The sequence below is a fragment of the Arachis hypogaea genome, chromosome 20 (assembly GCF_003086295.3).
Source record: "Arachis hypogaea cultivar Tifrunner chromosome 20, arahy.Tifrunner.gnm2.J5K5, whole genome shotgun sequence".
NCBI classification, from domain to species: domain Eukaryota; kingdom Viridiplantae; phylum Streptophyta; class Magnoliopsida; order Fabales; family Fabaceae; genus Arachis; species Arachis hypogaea.
The window spans coordinates 40,359,097-40,376,221 of NC_092055.1; the positions used below are offsets into that span (position 1 = coordinate 40,359,097).

The 17,125-nt window shown below is 38.3% G+C and overlaps 2 non-coding genes across 2 annotated transcripts; both read right to left on the bottom strand.

Annotated features, from left to right (window-relative positions):
- Positions 1-841: 841 nt before the first annotated feature.
- Positions 842-949, bottom strand: LOC112788656 (small nucleolar RNA R71). The gene has a single exon (XR_003196013.1). It is a non-coding gene; the product is annotated as a small nucleolar RNA R71 (small nucleolar RNA).
- Positions 950-7,484: 6,535 nt separating this feature from the next.
- Positions 7,485-7,592, bottom strand: LOC112787883 (small nucleolar RNA R71). Its single transcript, XR_003195269.1, has one exon. It is a non-coding gene; the product is annotated as a small nucleolar RNA R71 (small nucleolar RNA).
- Between the last annotated feature and the right edge of the window lie 9,533 nt (positions 7,593-17,125).

Consider the following 17,125-nt stretch of genomic DNA (forward strand, 5'->3'; position numbering starts at 1 on the left):
GAAATTTGGATTCTTAATTTTTGAATTCTAACTAATAATTAAATTAAAAACAAAAATATTTTATTTTATTTTATTTTAATTAATATTCGAATGCTCCATCCCTTTCATCTCTTTCTATTTATTTTATTTAATTACTAACACTTCTCTTCTTCTTAAAAAATTCGAACCATCTTCCTCTCTCTGAGTTTGAATTCTCTTTATTCTCTCTCTACCTCATTCTTCTCTTCTTCTACTCACATAAAAGAATCTCTATACTGTGACATAGAGGATTCCTCTTCTTTTCTGTTCTCTTCTTTTTCATATGAGCAAGAATAAGGATAAGAACATTCTTGTTGAAGCTGATCTTGAACCTGAAAGGACTCTGAAGAGGAAGCTAAGAGAAGCTAAAACACAAAACTCTGGAGAGGACCTAACAAAAATTTTCGAAAAAGAAGAAGACATGGCCGAACCCAATAACAATGGTGGAGATGCAAGGAAGATGCTTGGTGACTTTACTGCACCTACTTCTGACTTCTATGGAAGAAGCATCTCAATTCCTGCAATTGGAGTAAACAACTTTGAGCTTAAGCCTCAACTAGTTTCTCTAATGCAGTAGAATTGCAAGTTTCATGGACTTTCATTGGAAGATCCTCATCAGTTTTTAGCTGAATTCTTGTAAATCTGTGATACTGTTAAGACCAATGAGGTTAATCCTGAGGTCTACAGACTTATGCTTTTCCCTTTTGCTGTGAGAGACAGAGCTAGGATATGGTTAGACTTATAACCTAAAGAAAGCCTGAACTCTTGGAAAAAGTTGGTCAATGCTTTCTTGGCCAAATTCTTTCCATCTCAAAAGTTGAGCAAGCTTAGAGTGGAAGTCTAAACCTTCAGACAGAAGGAAGGTGAATCCCTCTATGAAGCTTGGGAAAGATACAAGCAATTGATCAGAAAGTGTCCTTCTGACATGCTTTCAGAATGGAGCATCCTATGTATATTCTATAATGGTCTGTCTGAATTGTCCAAGATATCATTGGATCACTCTGCTGGTGGATCTCTTCATCTGAAGAAGACGCCTGCAGAAGCCCAAGAACTCATTGAAATGGTTGCAAATAACCAGTTCATGTATACTTCTGAAAAAAATCCTGTGAATAATGGGATGACTCAGAAGAAAGGAGTTCTTGAGATTGATACTCTGAATGCCATATTAGCTCAGAATAAAATATTGACTCAAGAAGTCAATATGATTTCTCAAAATTTGACTGGAATGCAAGCTGTATCCGGCAGTACTAAAGAAGCTTCATCTGAAGGAAAAGCTTATGACCCTAAGAATCCTGGAATGGAAGAAGTGAATTACATGGGAGAATTCTATGGAAACACTTACAATCCTTCATGGAGGAATCATCCTAATTTCTCATGGAAAGATCAACAGAAGCCTCAACAAGGTTTCAATAATAATAATGGTGGAAGAAATAGGTTTAGCAATAGCAAGCCTTTTCCATCATCTTCTGAGCAACAGACAGAGAATTCTAAGCAGAGCCTCTCTGACTTAGCAACCATAATCTCTGATCTATCTAAGACCATTCTCAGTTTCATGACTGAAACAAGGTCCTCCATCAGAAATTTGGAGGCACAAGTGGGTCAACTAAGTAAAAGAGTTACTGAAACCCCTCCTAGTAATCTCCCAAGCAATATAGAAGAGAATCCAAAGAGAGAGTGCAAGGCCATAAATATACCCAACATGGCCGAACCTGTAGAGGAGGGAAAGGTAGTGAATTCCAGTAAGGAAGACCTCAATGGACGTCCACTGGCCACTAAGGAGTTCCCTATTGAGGAACCAAAGGAATTTGAGGCTCATATAGAGACCATAGAGATTCTACTGAACTTACTGTTGCCATTCATGAGCTCTGATGAGTATTCTTCCTCTGAAGAGGATGAAGATATTATTGAAGAGCAAGTTGCTCAATATCTAGGAGCAATCATGAAGCTGAATGCCAAGTTATTTGGTAATGAGACTTGGGAGGATGAACCTCCATTGCTCAATAATGAACTAAATGCTTTGGGGCAACTGAAATTACCTCAGAAGAAATCGAATCCCGGAAAGTTCTTAATACCTTGTACCATAGGCACCATGACCTTTAAGAAGGCTCTGTGTGACCTGGAATCAGGAATAATGCCACTCTCTGTAATGGAGAAACTAGGAATCTTTGAGGTACAATCTGCTAAATTCTCACTAGAATTGGCAAACAAATCAAGGAAACAGGTTTATGGACTTGTAGAGGATGTCTTAGTGAAGGTTGAAGGCCTGTACATCCCTGTTGATTTCATAATCCTAGACACTGAGAAGGATGAAGATGAATCTGTTATCCTTGGAAGACCCTTCCTAGCCACAGCAAGAGCAGTGATTGATGTGGACAGAGGAGAGTTAGTCCTTCAATTGAATGAGGACTACCTTGTGTTTAAGGCTCAAGGATCTTCTTCTGTAACCATGGAGAGGAAGCATGAAAAGCTTCTCTCAATACAGAGCCCCTACACTCAACTTCTAAGTTTGGTGTTGAGAGGCCACCATTAAGCTCTGAGTCTCTGTGAAGCTCTCTAAGAGATTACTGTCAAGCTATTGACATTAAAGAAGCGCTTATTGGGAGGCAACCCAATGTTATTTAATTATATTTATCTATTTTTCATTGTTATTTTATGTTTTCTTTAGGTTGAGGATCATGTGAAGTCACAAAAACAACTGCAGAATTAAAGCGGAATCAAAAACAGCATTAAAAATAGTACACTCTGGAGGACAAGCTTACTGGCGTTTAGGATAGCAGAATGGGCGTTTAACGCTCAGCCTGGCAGCATTTTGGGCGTTAAACGCTATAATGGGCAGCATTCTGGGCGTTTAACGCCAGAAAATGATGTCTGGCGTCTGGCTGGCGTTAAACGCCAGAATTGGCAGACAGACTGGCGTTTAACGCCAGAAAAGGGTGTCTGGCTGGCATTAAACACAAGAAAGGGGTAGCAGACTGGCGTTTAACGCTAAAATTGGCACACAGAGGGCGTTTGAATGCCAGAATGGTGCAGGGAGCAGAATTCCTTTACACCTCAGGATCTGTGGACCCCACAGGATCCCGACCTACCCCACCTCTTCTTCTCTCCTCTTCACACCTTTCTGTACCACTCTTCCCCAAATACCCTTGACCAATCTCATCAATAACTCTTCCCCAAATACCCTTCACCAATCAAATCATACCCTCTTCTCTATAATCTCTTCACCACTCACATCCATCCATCATAAAACCCTACCTACTTCACCATTCAAATTCAAACCATTTCCCCCCAAACCCACCCCTTCATAACCGAATTCCCTCTCTCTCTTACCCTATAAATACCCCTCCTTACCACCTTCCGTTCCACACATCATACACAATAACCCCCTGATGAGCGGATAATTCATACCCTTTTTGGCATTGTTTTTACATAGTTTTTAGTATGTTTTACTTAATTTTATTATATTTTTATTAGTTTTTATGCAAAAATCACATTTCTGGACTTTACTATGAGTTTGTGTATTTTTCTGTGATTTCAGGTATTTTCTGGCTGAAATTGAGGGACCTGAGCAAAAATCTGATTCAGAGGCTGAAAAAGGACTGCAGATGCTGTTGGATTCTGACCTCCTTGCACTCGAAATGGATTTTCTGGAGCTACAGAAACCCAATTGGCGCGCTCTCAATTGCATTGGAAATTAGACATCCTGGGCTTTCCAGCAATATTTAATTGTCCATGCTTTGCCCAAGTTTTGACGATGTAAACTGGCGTTTAAATGCCAACTTCCTGCAGTATTCTGGCGTTAAATGCCAGAACTGAGTTACAAGCTGGAGTTAAATGCCCAAACTGAGACCAAAGCTGGCGTTTAACTCCAAGAAGAGTCTCTACACGTGAAAACTTCAATGCTCAGCCCAAGCACACACCAAGTGGGCCCCGGAAGTGGATTTCTTTACTATCTACACTTAGTTACTTATTTTCTGTAACCCTAGCTACTAGTTTAGTATAAAAACTACTTTTAGTGATTTATTTTATATCCTTGATCAGTTTTATGCTATCATAGATCATATTGTACACGTTTGGAGGCTGGCCTCACGGCCATTCCTAGACCTTCTGTTCTTATGTATTTTCAACGGTGGAGCTTCTACACCCCAAAGATTAAGGTGTGGAGCTCTGCTGTTCCTCATGAATTAATGCAAAATACTATTGTTTTTCTATTCAATTCAAGCTTATTCTTATTCTATGATATTCATTCTCACCTATGAACGCGTGCCTGACAACCACTTCCGTTCTACATGAAAACAAGCTTGAATGCATATCTCTTAGCCTCCTGGTTCACGATCAGAGTCTTCGTGGTATAGGCTAGAATTATTGGCGGCCATTCCTGAGATCCAGAAAGTCTAAACCTTGTCTTTGGTATTCCGAGTAGGATCTGGGAAGGGATGACAGTGACGAGCTTCAAACTTGCGAGTGTTGGGCGTAGTGACAGACGCAAAAGGATCAATGGATCCTATTCCATCATGAGTGAGAACCGACAGATGATTAGTCGTGCGGTGACAGCGCATTTGGACCATTTTCACTGAGAGGATGGACGGTAGCCATTGACAATGGTGATTCCCCCAACATACAGCTTGCCATAGAAAGGAGTATGAATGATTGAATGTAGGCAGTAGAAAAGCAGAGATTCAGAAGGAGCAAAGCACCTCCATACGCTTATCTGAAATTCTCACCAATGAATTATATAAGTATTTCTATCTTACTTCATATTTTATTTATATTTTAAGTATTAAAATCTCATAACCATTTGAATCTGCCTGACTGAGATTTACAAGATGGCCATATCTTGCTTCAAGCCGACAATCTCCGTGGGATCGACCCTTACTCACGTAAGGTATTACTTGGACGACCCAATGCACTTGCTAGTTAGTTGTGCGGAGTTGTGAAAAAGAATTGAGATTATGAACGTGCGCACTAAGTTTTTGGCGCATTGTTAGAGATCACAATTTCGTGCACCAAGTTTTTGGCGCCGTTGCCGGGGATTGTTCAAGTTTGGACAACTGACGGTTCATCTTGTTGCTCAGATTAGGTAATTTTATTTTAATTTTAAGCTTTTTGTTTTTATTGTTTTTATTTTCAAAAAATTTTCAAAAAAAATGAAAATAAATTCTTCTATGACTTCAGAATTTTTAAGAATGAATTCTAGAGTTTCATGATGATCTGTTGAAGTCTGGCTGGCTGTGAAGCCATGTCTAATCTTTTGGACCTAGGTTTCAACTTATCATCACAGGAGCTTGTTGATTTCTATCAAGCTTGCTGTTGAATGTAATGATATGCTAAAGCTTGGCTGGCCATTGGCCATGTCTAGTGTTTTGGACCGGAGCTTTCATTGAAGGCTTGGCTGGCTAGTAAGCCATGTCTAATTCCTGGACCGGAGTTTTAGGCTAACATTGCATGATTCCTGGAATTCTTATTAAAAATTTTGAAATCCTTATTTTTCTTTTTTTAAAATAATTTTCGAAAAATACAAAAAAAAGGAATAAAATTATAAAACCAAAAATAATTTTGTGTTTCTTGTTTGAGTCTTGTGTCAATTTTTAAGTTTGTTGTCAATTGCTTCTTTTTAATTTTTCTTTAAATTTTCGAAAACCCATGCATGATGTTCTTCATGATCTTCAAGTTGTTCTTGATGAACTTCTTTGTTTGATCTTTGCATTTTCATGTTTTGTGTCTTTTCTTGTTTTTCTTATGCATTTTTAATTTGTTAGTGTCTAAACATCGAAAATCTCTAAGTTTGGTGTCTTGCATGTGTGTCTTTTCTTAAAAATTTCCAAAAATAAGTCCTTGGTGTTCATCTTGACATTCAAAGTGTTCTTGGTGTTCATCTTGACATTCAAAGTGTTCTTGCATATTCTTCTTGTTTTGATTCATAATTTTTATGTTTTGTTTCAATTTTGTGTTTTTCTCTCTCCTCATTAAAAATTCAAAAATAAAAAAAATATCTTTCCCTTATTTTGCTCATAATTTTCGAAAATTTGAATTGATTTAGTCAAAAGTTTTAAAAATCTAGTTGTTTCTTATGAGTCAAGTCAAATTTTCAATTTAAAAATTCTATCTTTTCAAAATCTTTTTCAAAAATTAAATCTTTTTCATTTTTACTTTATTTTCGAAAACTTTTAAAAATTAATTTTCAAAATCTTTTTCTTATTTTTTTTACTTCATGTTTTCGAATTTATTACTAACATTTAATATTTTGATTCAAAATTTTCAAGTTGTTACTTGCCTATTAAGAAAGGTTCAATCTTTAAAATTCTAGAATCATATATTTTAGTTTCTTATTAGTCAAGTAATCAACTTTAATTTCAAAAATCAAACCTTTTTAATTTCCTTTTCAAAACTTTTTCAAAATAATTTTCAATCATATCTTTTTCAAAATCAATTTCAAAATCTTTTCTAACTTCTTATCTTTTCAAAATTGATTTTCAAATCTTTTTCAACTAACTACTTGACTTTTTGTTTGATTTTAAAAGTTATTCCATTTCAATCATATCTTTTTCAAAACCACCTAACTACTTCTCTCTCTCCAATTATCGAAAATTACTAACCCCTTTCTCAAAAATTTGTTTTAATTAACTAATTGTTTTAACTTTAATTTTAATTTAATTTTATTTCTCTTTCTAATTTTTGAACTCTAACTAATAATTAAAATAAAAACAAAAATATTTTTCATTTTATTTTAATTTAAATCTGAATTTTTCTCTCTCTCATCTCTTTCTATTTATTTATCTACTAACACTTCTCTTCTACTCACAATTCGAACCCCCTCTTCCACTCTGTGTTCGAATTATTCTCTCCTCTTTTCTTCTACTCACATAAAGGAATTTCTATACTGTGACATAGAGGATTCCTTACTTTCTTGTTCTCTTCTCTTTCATATGAGCAGGAACAAGGATAAGAACATTCTTGTTGAAGCTGATCCTGAACCAGAAAGGACTCTAAAGAGGAAGCTAAGAGAAGCTAAAGCACAACTCTCTGGAGAGGACCTAATAGAAATTTTCGAAAAAGAAGAAGACATGGCAGCCAAAAATAACAACAATGCCAACAATGCAAGGAAGATGCCTAGTGACTTCATTGCACTTTCTTCTAACTTCTGTGGAAGAAGCATCTCAATTCCTGCCATTGGAGCAAACAACTTTAAGCTTAAGCCTCAATTAGTTTCTCTAATTCAACATAATTGCAAGTTTTATGGACTTCCATTGGAAGATCCTCATCAGTTCTTAGCTGAATTCTTGCAAATCTGTGACACTGTTAAGACCAATGGAGTTGATCCCGAGGTCTACAGGCTTATGCTTTTCCCTTTTGCTGTAAGAGAAAGAGCTAGAACATGGTTGGATTCACAACCTAAGGAAAGCGTGAACTCTTGGAAAAAGCTGGTCAGTACTTTTCTGGCCAAATTCTTTCCACCTCAAAAGATGAGCAAGCTTAGAGTGGGAATCCAAACCTTCAGACAGAAGGAAGGTGAGTCCCTCTATGAAGCTTGGGAAAGATATAAGCAATTGATCAAAAGGTGTCCTACTAACATGCTTCCAGAATGGAGCATCATATGTATATTCTATGATGGTCTGTCTGAGTTGTCAAAAATGTCATTGGACCATTCTGCAGGAGGATCTCTTCATCTGAAAACCCCTGGAGAAGCTCAGGAACTCATCGAAATGGTTGCAGATAACCAGTTCATGTACACTTCTGAGAGGAGTCCTGTTAACAATGGGACGCCTCAGAAGAAGGGAGTTCTTGAAATTGATACTCTGAATGCCATATTGGCTCAGAATAAAATATTGACTCAGCAAGTCAATATGATTTCTCAGAGTCTGAATGGATTACAAGCTGCATCCAACAGTACTAAAGAAGCATCTTCTGAAGAAGAAGCTTATGATCTTGAGAACCCTGCAATGGTAGAGGTGAATTACATGGGAGAACCCTATGGAAACACCTATAATCCTTCATGGAGAAATCATTCAAATTTCTCATGAAAGGACCAATAGAAGCCTTGATGAGAGGAACTTTTGCGTGGTGTAGAAATTTGCGGATAAATCCTCGTTGCAAGTATAGTTTCTAAACCTTCAAAAGTCCTTTTATGCAAATGTTTTGGTTGTCACAAGTAACAAACCCCTAAATAAATTGATAACCAAAGTATTCAAACCTCGGGTCGTCTTCTCAAGGAACTGCAGGGAGGTATGTTCTTATTATTGGTTATGGAGATTGTAAATTGGGGTTTTGAGAATGAGGAGGGAATGATTTAATTAGCAAATAAAGTAAATGAAGAACAAGCAATTTAAATGGCAAGTAAAATAAATAAATGACTGTAAATAAACTTTTGGCAAGGTATGAGAAATTAGAGGTCCTATCCTAGTTACCCTTATCAATGATAATGAGAATTGAATCTTAATTCCACTTTGTTAACCTTTACTAAGATAAAGGAAGGTCAAGGGATTAATTGGTTGATCTTCGAATCCTATTTATTTCCTAAGGAAAGATTGGGATTATTGAAGTTCAATTCAATTAACAAAGATAACAATTACCATTCATGTTTGAGTTTGATAACTCCTGAATTACTGATTTCTTAACCAAGACCAAAAGGGAGGAAAGTAAATCTACTGGAATAAAAATGTCTTCAGATGGGAATAACAATAATGTAAATAAGAGTAAGCAATATTAAACTGAAATAACTCAAATAACATTAATTCAAAAGAGTAATCTGTAACATGAATGTAGCATAAGCAAAATAGGCAACATAACTAATATAAGCATTAAAGTATCTAAAAGTAAGAGATAAATATAAAGTAAAAGAACATTGAACCTGGGATCGAGAGTCACTCCTAAAACTAAGAGAAATCCTAAATCCTAATCCTAAGAGAGAAGAGAGAGGAGAGAACCTCTCTCTAAACTAAATCTAAATCATGAAAACTAACTAAAGTGGTCTCCCTCTTGAATGGATGCATTCCCTCACTTCATAACCTCTGGTCTATGCCTTCTGGACTTGGATTTGGGCCAAAAAGGGCTTCAGAATTCGCTGGGGGTGTTTTCTGCAATTTCTGGTGCGTGGCCTCTGTCACGCATCCGCGTGGGTTACGCGGTCGCGTCATTCGGAGTTTTCCTTGTCACGCGGTCGCGTCTGTCATGCGGCCGCGTCGCTGCTTTTTTGCGCTTGGCATGCGGCCGCGTCGCCCATGCGATCGCGTGGATGGCAGTTTCTTCACAAACTCCGTTTTATGCTTTCCTTCCATTTTTGTATGTTTCCTTTCCATCCTTTAAGTCATTCCTGCCTTAGAAGATCTGAAACTACTCAACACACTAATCACGGCATCGAATGGAAATAAAGGTAATTAAAATAATTAATTTTAAATAATAGGAAAACATGTTTTTCACATACATCACATAATGAGGAAGGGAAAGTAAAACCATGCAATTAATATGGATAAGTGGGTGAAGGATTGAATAAATCACTCAGATTAAGCACAAAATATATCATAAAATATGGGTTTATCAAGCCTCAACAAGGCTTCAACAATAATGGTGGAAGAAATAGGTTTAGCAATAGCAAGCCTTTTCCATCATCTTCTCAGCAACAGACAGAGAATTCTGAACAGAGCCATTCTGGCCTAGCAACCATAGTCTCTGATCTATCTAAGACCACACTAAGTTTCATGAATGAAACAAGGTCCTCCATTAGAAATTTGGAGGTACATGTGGGTCAGCTGAGTAAGAAGATTACTGAAACTCCTCCCAGTACTCTCCCAAGCAATACAGAAGAAAATCCCAAGAGAGAGTGCAAGGTCATAACCATGACCAACATGGCCGAACCTGGAGAGAGTGAGGAGGACGTGAGTCCCAGTGAGAAAAGCCTCCTGGGACGTCCTTTGGACAGAAAGGAGTTTCCCTTTGTAGAACCAAAGGAATCTGAGGCTCATACAGAGACCATAGAGATTCCATTGAACCTCCTTCTGCCATTCATGAGCTCTGATGAATATTCTTCCTCTGAAGAGGATGAAGATATTGCTAAAGAGCAAGTTGCTAAATATCTAGGAGCAATCATGAAGCTAAATGCCAAGTTATTTGGTACTGAGACATGGGAGGATGAACCCCCCTTGTTCACCAATGAACTGAATGCATTAATGAGGCAGAGATTACCTCAGAAGAAACCAGATCCCGGAAAATTCTTCATACCTTGTACCATAGGCACCATGACCTTTGAGAAGGCTCTATGTGACCTGGGATCACGGATAAACCTTATGCCACTCTCTGTAATGGAGAAACTGGGAATCTTTGAGGTACAAGCTGCAAGAATCTCACTAGAGATGGCAGACAAATCAATGAAACAGGCTTATGGACTAGTAGAGGACATGCTAATAAAGGTTGAAGGCCTTTACATCCCTGCTGATTTCATAATCTTAGACACTGGGAAGGATGAGGATGAATCCATCATCCTTGGCAGACCCTTCCTAGCCACAGCAAAAGCTGTGATTGATGTTGATAGAGGAGAGTTAGTCCTTAAGTTGAATGAGGACTACCTTGTATTCAAGACTCAAGGTTCTCCTTCTGTAACCATGGAGAGGAAGCATGAAAAGCTTCTCTCAATACAGAGTCAAACAAAACCCCTACATTCAAACTCTAAGTTTGGTGTTGGGAGGCTACAACCAAACTCTAAGTTTGGTGTTGAGAGGCCACAAGTGTTGAGATGCCCCAACCCTGCTCTGATTATCTATGAGGCTTCATGAGAGCTCACTGTCAAGCTATTGACATTAAAGAAGCGCTTATTGGGAGGCAACCTAATGTTATTTAATTATATCTATTTATTTTCCATTGTTATTTTATGTTTTCTTTAGGTTGATGATCATGTGAAGTCCAAAAAACAACTGAAAAATCAAAAAAAGAATGAAAAATAGCATTAAAAATAGCTCACCCTGGAGGAAGAACTTACTGGCGTTTAAACGCCAGTAAGAAGCATCAGACTGGCGTTTAACGCCAGAAAGAAGCATCAAGCTGGCGTTAAATGCCAGAAACAAGCTACAGACTGGCATTTAACACCAGAAACAGGCTACAGCTTGGCGTTTAACGCCAGAAACAAGCAGCAGTCTGTCGTTAAACGCGAGGATTGCACACTAAGGGCATTTTGCACGCCTACATGGAGCAGGGATGTTAAGTCCTTGACCCCTCAGGATCTGTGGATCCCACAGGATCCCCTCGTACCTACATCTTCTTCTCTCTTCTTCACATATTTTCATAACACTCTTTCCCAAATACCCTTCACTAATCACCTCATTCACTCTTCCCCAAAACCCCATCTACCTTCAAATTCAAAACCCTTTTTTTTCCTCCCAAACCCAACCCCAAATACTCATCACAAATACCTTATACCCCCTTGGCCGAATTCACCCACTCCCTCCATCTCCTCCATTTCCTTCTTCTTCTCCTTCATTCTTTCTTTTTTTTCTCGAGGACGAGAAAACCTTTTAAGTTTGGTGTGGTAAAAGCATTGCTTTTTGTTTTTCCATAACCATTTATGGCACCTAAGGCCGGAGAAACCTCTAGAAAGAGGAAAGGGAAGGCAAAAGCTTCCACCTCCGAGTCATGGGAGATGGAAAGATTCATCTCAAAGGTCCATCAAGACCACTTCTATGAAGTTGTGGCCAAGAAGAAGGTGATCCCTGAGGTCCCTTTCAAGCTCAAAAGGAATGAGTATCCGGAGATCCGACATGAGATTAGAATAAGAGGATGGGAAGTTCTCTCCAATCCTATTCAACAAGTCGGAATCTTAATGGTTCAAGAGTTCTATGCAAACGCATGGATCACTAGGAACCATGATCAAAGTATGAACCCGAATCCAAAGAATTGGCTTACAATGGTTCAGGGAAAATACTTAGATTTCAGTCTGGAAAATATAAGGTTGGCGTTCAACTTGCTAATGATGCAAGAAAATGCACTAGAAGGGTCAACTTTGACCAAAGGTTGGACCAAGTCCTCATGGACATATGTGTGGAAGGAGCTCAATAGAAAAGAGATTCAAGAGGCAACCCGGTTCAATTGAGAAGACCGGACCTTAAGCCTGTAGCTAGAGGATGGTTGGAGTTCATCCAACACTCTATCATTCCTACTAGCAACCGATCCGAAGTAACTGTGGATCGGGCCATCATGATCCATAGTATCATGATTGGGGAGGAAGTGGAAGCTCATGAGATTATACCTCAAGAACTCTACAAGGTGACTGACAAGTCCTCCACTTTGGCAAGGTTAGCCTTTTCTCACCTCATTTGTCACCTCTGCAATTTGGCTGGGATTGTCATAGAGGGAGACATCCTCATTGAAGAGGACAAGCTCATCACTAAAAAGAGGATGGAGTAAACAAGAGAGCCCACTCATGGACCTCAACAACAGCATGAGGAAATTCCTCATCATGAAATCCCTGAGATGCCTCAAGGGGTGCACTTTCCTCCACAAAACTATTGGGAGCAAATTAACACCTCCCTAGGAGAATTAAGTTCCAACATGGGACAACTAAGGGTGGAGCACCAAGAGCACTCCATCATTCTCCATGAGATTAGAGAAGATCAAAGAGCTATGAGGGAGGAGCAACAAAGGCAAGGAAGAGACATAGAGGAACTCAAGAGCACCATTGGTTCAAGAGGAAGAAGACGCCACCCTCACTAAGGTGGACCTGTTCCTTAATCTCCTTGTCTATTTATCTTTATTTTCTGTTTTTCGTTTACTATGCTTTATGTTTATTTATGTTTGTGTCTTTATTACATGATCATTAGTGTTTAAGTGTCTATGTCTTAAAGCTATGAATGTCCTATGAATCCATCACCTTTCTTAAATGAAAAATGTTTTTTTTTTTATCACAAAAGAACAAGAAGTACATGATTTCGAATTCATCTTTGAAATTAGTTTAATTATTTTGATGTGGTGACAATACTTCTTGTTTTCTAAATGAATGCTTGAACATTGCATATTTTTTGAATTTGTTGTTTATGAATGTTAAAATTGTTGGCCCTTGAAAGAATGATGAAAAAGGAAAAATATTATTGATAATCTGAAAAATCATAAAATTGATTCTTGAAGCAAGAAAAAGCAGTGAAAAATAAGGCTTGCAAAAAAAATGGCGAAAATAAAAGAAAAAAAAAGAAAGAAAAAGAAAAAGCAAGCAGAAAAAGCCAAGAGCTCTTTAAACCAAAAGGCAAGAGCAAAAAGCCAATAACCCTTTAAACCAAAAGGCAAGGGAAAAAAGGATCCAAGGCTTTGAGTATTAATGGATAGGAGGGCCCAAAGGAATAAAATCCTCGCCTAAGCGGCCAAATCAAGCTGTCCCTAACCATGTGCTTATTGCGTGAAGGTGTCAAGTGAAAAGCTTGAGACTGAGCGGTTAAAGTCGTGGTCCAAAGCAAAAAGAGTGTGCTTAAGAGCTCTGGACACCTCTAACTGGGGACTCTAGCAAAGCTGAGTCACAATCTGAAAAGGTTCACCCAGTTATGTGTCTGTGGCATTTATGTATCCGGTGGTAATACGAGAAAACAAAATGCTTAGAGTCACGGCCAAGACTCATAAAGTAGCTGTGTTCAAGAATCAACATACTGAACTAGGAGAATCAATAACACTATCTAAATTCTGAGTTCCTGTACATGCCAATCATTCTGAACTTCAAATGATAAAGTAAGATGCCAAAACTGTTTAGAAGCAAAAAGGCTACAAGTCCTGCTCATTTAATTGAAGCTAATCTTCATTGATAAGTTTGGAATTCATTGTGTATTCTCTTCTTTTATCCTATTTTGTTTTTAGTTGCTTGGGGACAAGCAACAATTTATGTTTGGTGCTGTGATGAGCGGATAATTCATACCCTTTTTGGCATTTTTTTTACATAGTTTTTAGTATGTTTTCGTTAATTTTTATTATATTTTTATTATTTTTTATGCAAAAATCACATTTCTGGACTTTACTATGAATTTGTGTGTTTTTCTGTGATTTCAGGTATTTTCTAGCTGAAATTGAGGGACCTGAGCAAAAATATGATTCAGAGGCTGAAAAAGGACTGCAGATGCTGTTGGATTCTGACCTCCCTGCACTCAAAATGGATTTCATGGAGTTTCAGAAACTTAATTGGCACGCTCTCAATTGCGTTGGAAAGTAGACATCTTGGGCTTTCCAGTAATATATAATAGTCTATGCTTTGCCCAAGTTTTGACGACGTAAACTGGCGTTTAAACGCCAACTTCCTGCCCTATTCTGGCATTAAACGCCAAAACTGAGTTACAAGCTGGAGTTAAATGCCCAAACTGGCACCAAAGCTGGCGTTTAACTCCAAGAAGAGTCTCTACACGTGAAAGCTTCAATACTCAGCCCAAGCACACACCAAGTGGGCCCTGGAAGTGGATTTCTGCACTATCTGCACTTAGTTACTTATTTTCTGTAACCCTAGCTACTAGTTTAGTATAAAAACTACTTTTAGTGATTTATTTTATATCCTTGATAAGTTTTATGCTATCATAGATCATATTGTACACGTTTGGAGGCTGGCCTCACGGCCATGCCTAGACCTTCTGTTCTTATGTATTTTCAACGGTGGAGTTTCTACACCCCATAGATTAAGGTGTGGAGCTCAACTGTTCCTCATGTATTAATGCAAAGTACTATTGTTTTTCTATTCAATTCAAGCTTATTCTTATTCTAAGATATTCATTCGCACCCAAGAACATGATGGATGTGATGATTATGTGACACTCATCACCATTCTCACCTATGAACCCGTGCCTGACAACCACTTCCGTTCTACATGAAAACAAGCTTGAATGCATATCTCTTAGCCTCCTGGTTCACAATCAGAGTCTTCGTGGTATAGGCTAGAATTATTGGCGGCCATTCCTGAGATCTGAAAGTCTAAACCTTGTCTGTGGTATTCCGAGTAGGATCTGGAAAGGGATGACTGTGACGAGCTTCAAACTCGCGAATGTTGGGCATAGTGACAGACGCAAAAGGATTAATGGATCCTATTCCAGCATGAGTGAGAAGCGAGAGATGATTAGCCGTGCAGTGACAGCGCATTTGGACATTTTCACTGAGAGGATGGACGGTAGCCATTGACAACGGTGATCCCCCAACATACAGCTTGCCATAGAAAGGAGTATGAATGATTGAATGAAGGTAGTAGGAAAGCAGAGATTCAGAAAGAGCAAAGCACCTCCATATGCTTATCTGAAATTCTCACCAATGAATTATATAAGTATTTCTATCTTACTTTATATTTTATTTATATTTTAAGTATCAAAATCTCATAACCATTTGAATCTGCCTGACTGAGATTTACAAGATGACCATAGCTTGCTTCAAGCCGACAATCTCCGTGGGATCGACCCTTACTCACGTAAGGTATTACTTGGACGACCCAGTGCACTTGCTGGTTAGTTGTGCGGAGTTGTAAAAAAGAATTGAGATTATGAACGTGCGCACCAAGTTTTTGGCGCCATTGTTAGAGATCACAATTTCGTGCACCACCCCCCTTGGCCGAACCCACTCCTCACCTCCATCTCCTCCATTTCTTCTTCTTCTACTCCTTTCTTTCTCTTTTGCTCGAGGACGAGTGATGAGCGGATAATTTATACGCTTTTTGGCATTATTTTTACATAGTTTTTAGTATGATTTAGTTAGTTTTTAATATATTTTTATTAGTTTTTAAATAAAAATCACATTTCTAGACTTCACTATGAGTTTTTGTGTTTTTCTGTGATTTCAGGTAATTTCTGGCTGAAATTGAGGGACTTGAGCAAAAATCAGATTCAGAGGTTGAAGAAGGACTGCAGATGCTGCTGGATTCTGACCTTCCTGCACTCAAAGTGGATTTTCTGGAGCTACAGAACTCCAAATGGTGCGCTCTTAAATGCGTTGGAAAGTAGACATCCAGGGCTTTCCAGAAATATATAATAGTCTATACTTTGCTCGAGTTTAGATGACGCAAACTGGCGTTCAACGCCAGTTCCATGTTGCATTCTAGAGTTAAACGCCAGAAACAGGTTGCAAAGTGGAGTTAAACGCCAGAAACAGGTTACAAACTGGCATTCAACTCCAAGAGAAGCCTCTACATGTGTAAAGCTCAATGCTCAGCCCAAGCACACACCAAGTGGGCCCCAAAAGTGGATTTCTACATCATTTACTCATTTCTGTAAACCCTAGTAACTAGTTTAGTATAAATAGGACTTTTTACTATTGTATTAACATCTTCGGATAATCTTTGATCAGTTTTATGCTATCTTAGACCTTTATGGGGGCTAGCCACTCAGCCATGCCTGGACCTTGTTCTTATGTATTTTCAACAGTAGAGTTTCTACACACCATAGATTAAGGTGTGGAGCTCTGCTGTTCCTCATGAATTAATACAAAGTACTATCATTTTTCTATTCAATTCAAGCTTATTCTGATTCTAAGATATTCATCCGCACTTTAATATGAATGTGATGATCATGACAGTCATCATCATTCCCAACCTATGAACGCGTGCCTGACAACCACTTCCGTTCTACCATAGATTGAATGAATATCTCTGGGATTCCTTAATCAGAGTCTTCGTGGTATAAGTTAGAATCCATGGACAGCCATTCTTGAGATTTGAAAAGTCTAAACCTTGTCTGTGGTATTCCGAGTAGGATCTGGGAAGGGATGGCTGCAACGGGCTTCAAACTCGCGAGTGTTGGGCGTAGTGACAGGCGCAAAAGGATCAATGGATCCTATTCCAGTATGATCGAGAACCGACAGATGATTAGCCATGCAGTGACAGCGCATTGGACCATTTTCACTGAGAGAACAGGATGTAGCCATTGACAACGGTGATGCCTAACATACAGCTTGCCATAGAAAGGAGTATGAATTAGTGGATGAAGACAATAGGAATGCAGAGGTTCAGGAAGAACAAGCATCTTCATACGCTTATCTGAAACTCTCACCAATGAATTACATAAGTATCTCTAACTTTAATTTATGTTTTATTTATCTTTTAATTATTAAATCTCCATAATCAATTGAATCCACCTGACTAAGATTTACAAGGTGACCAAAGCTTGCTTCAAGCCGATAATCTCCG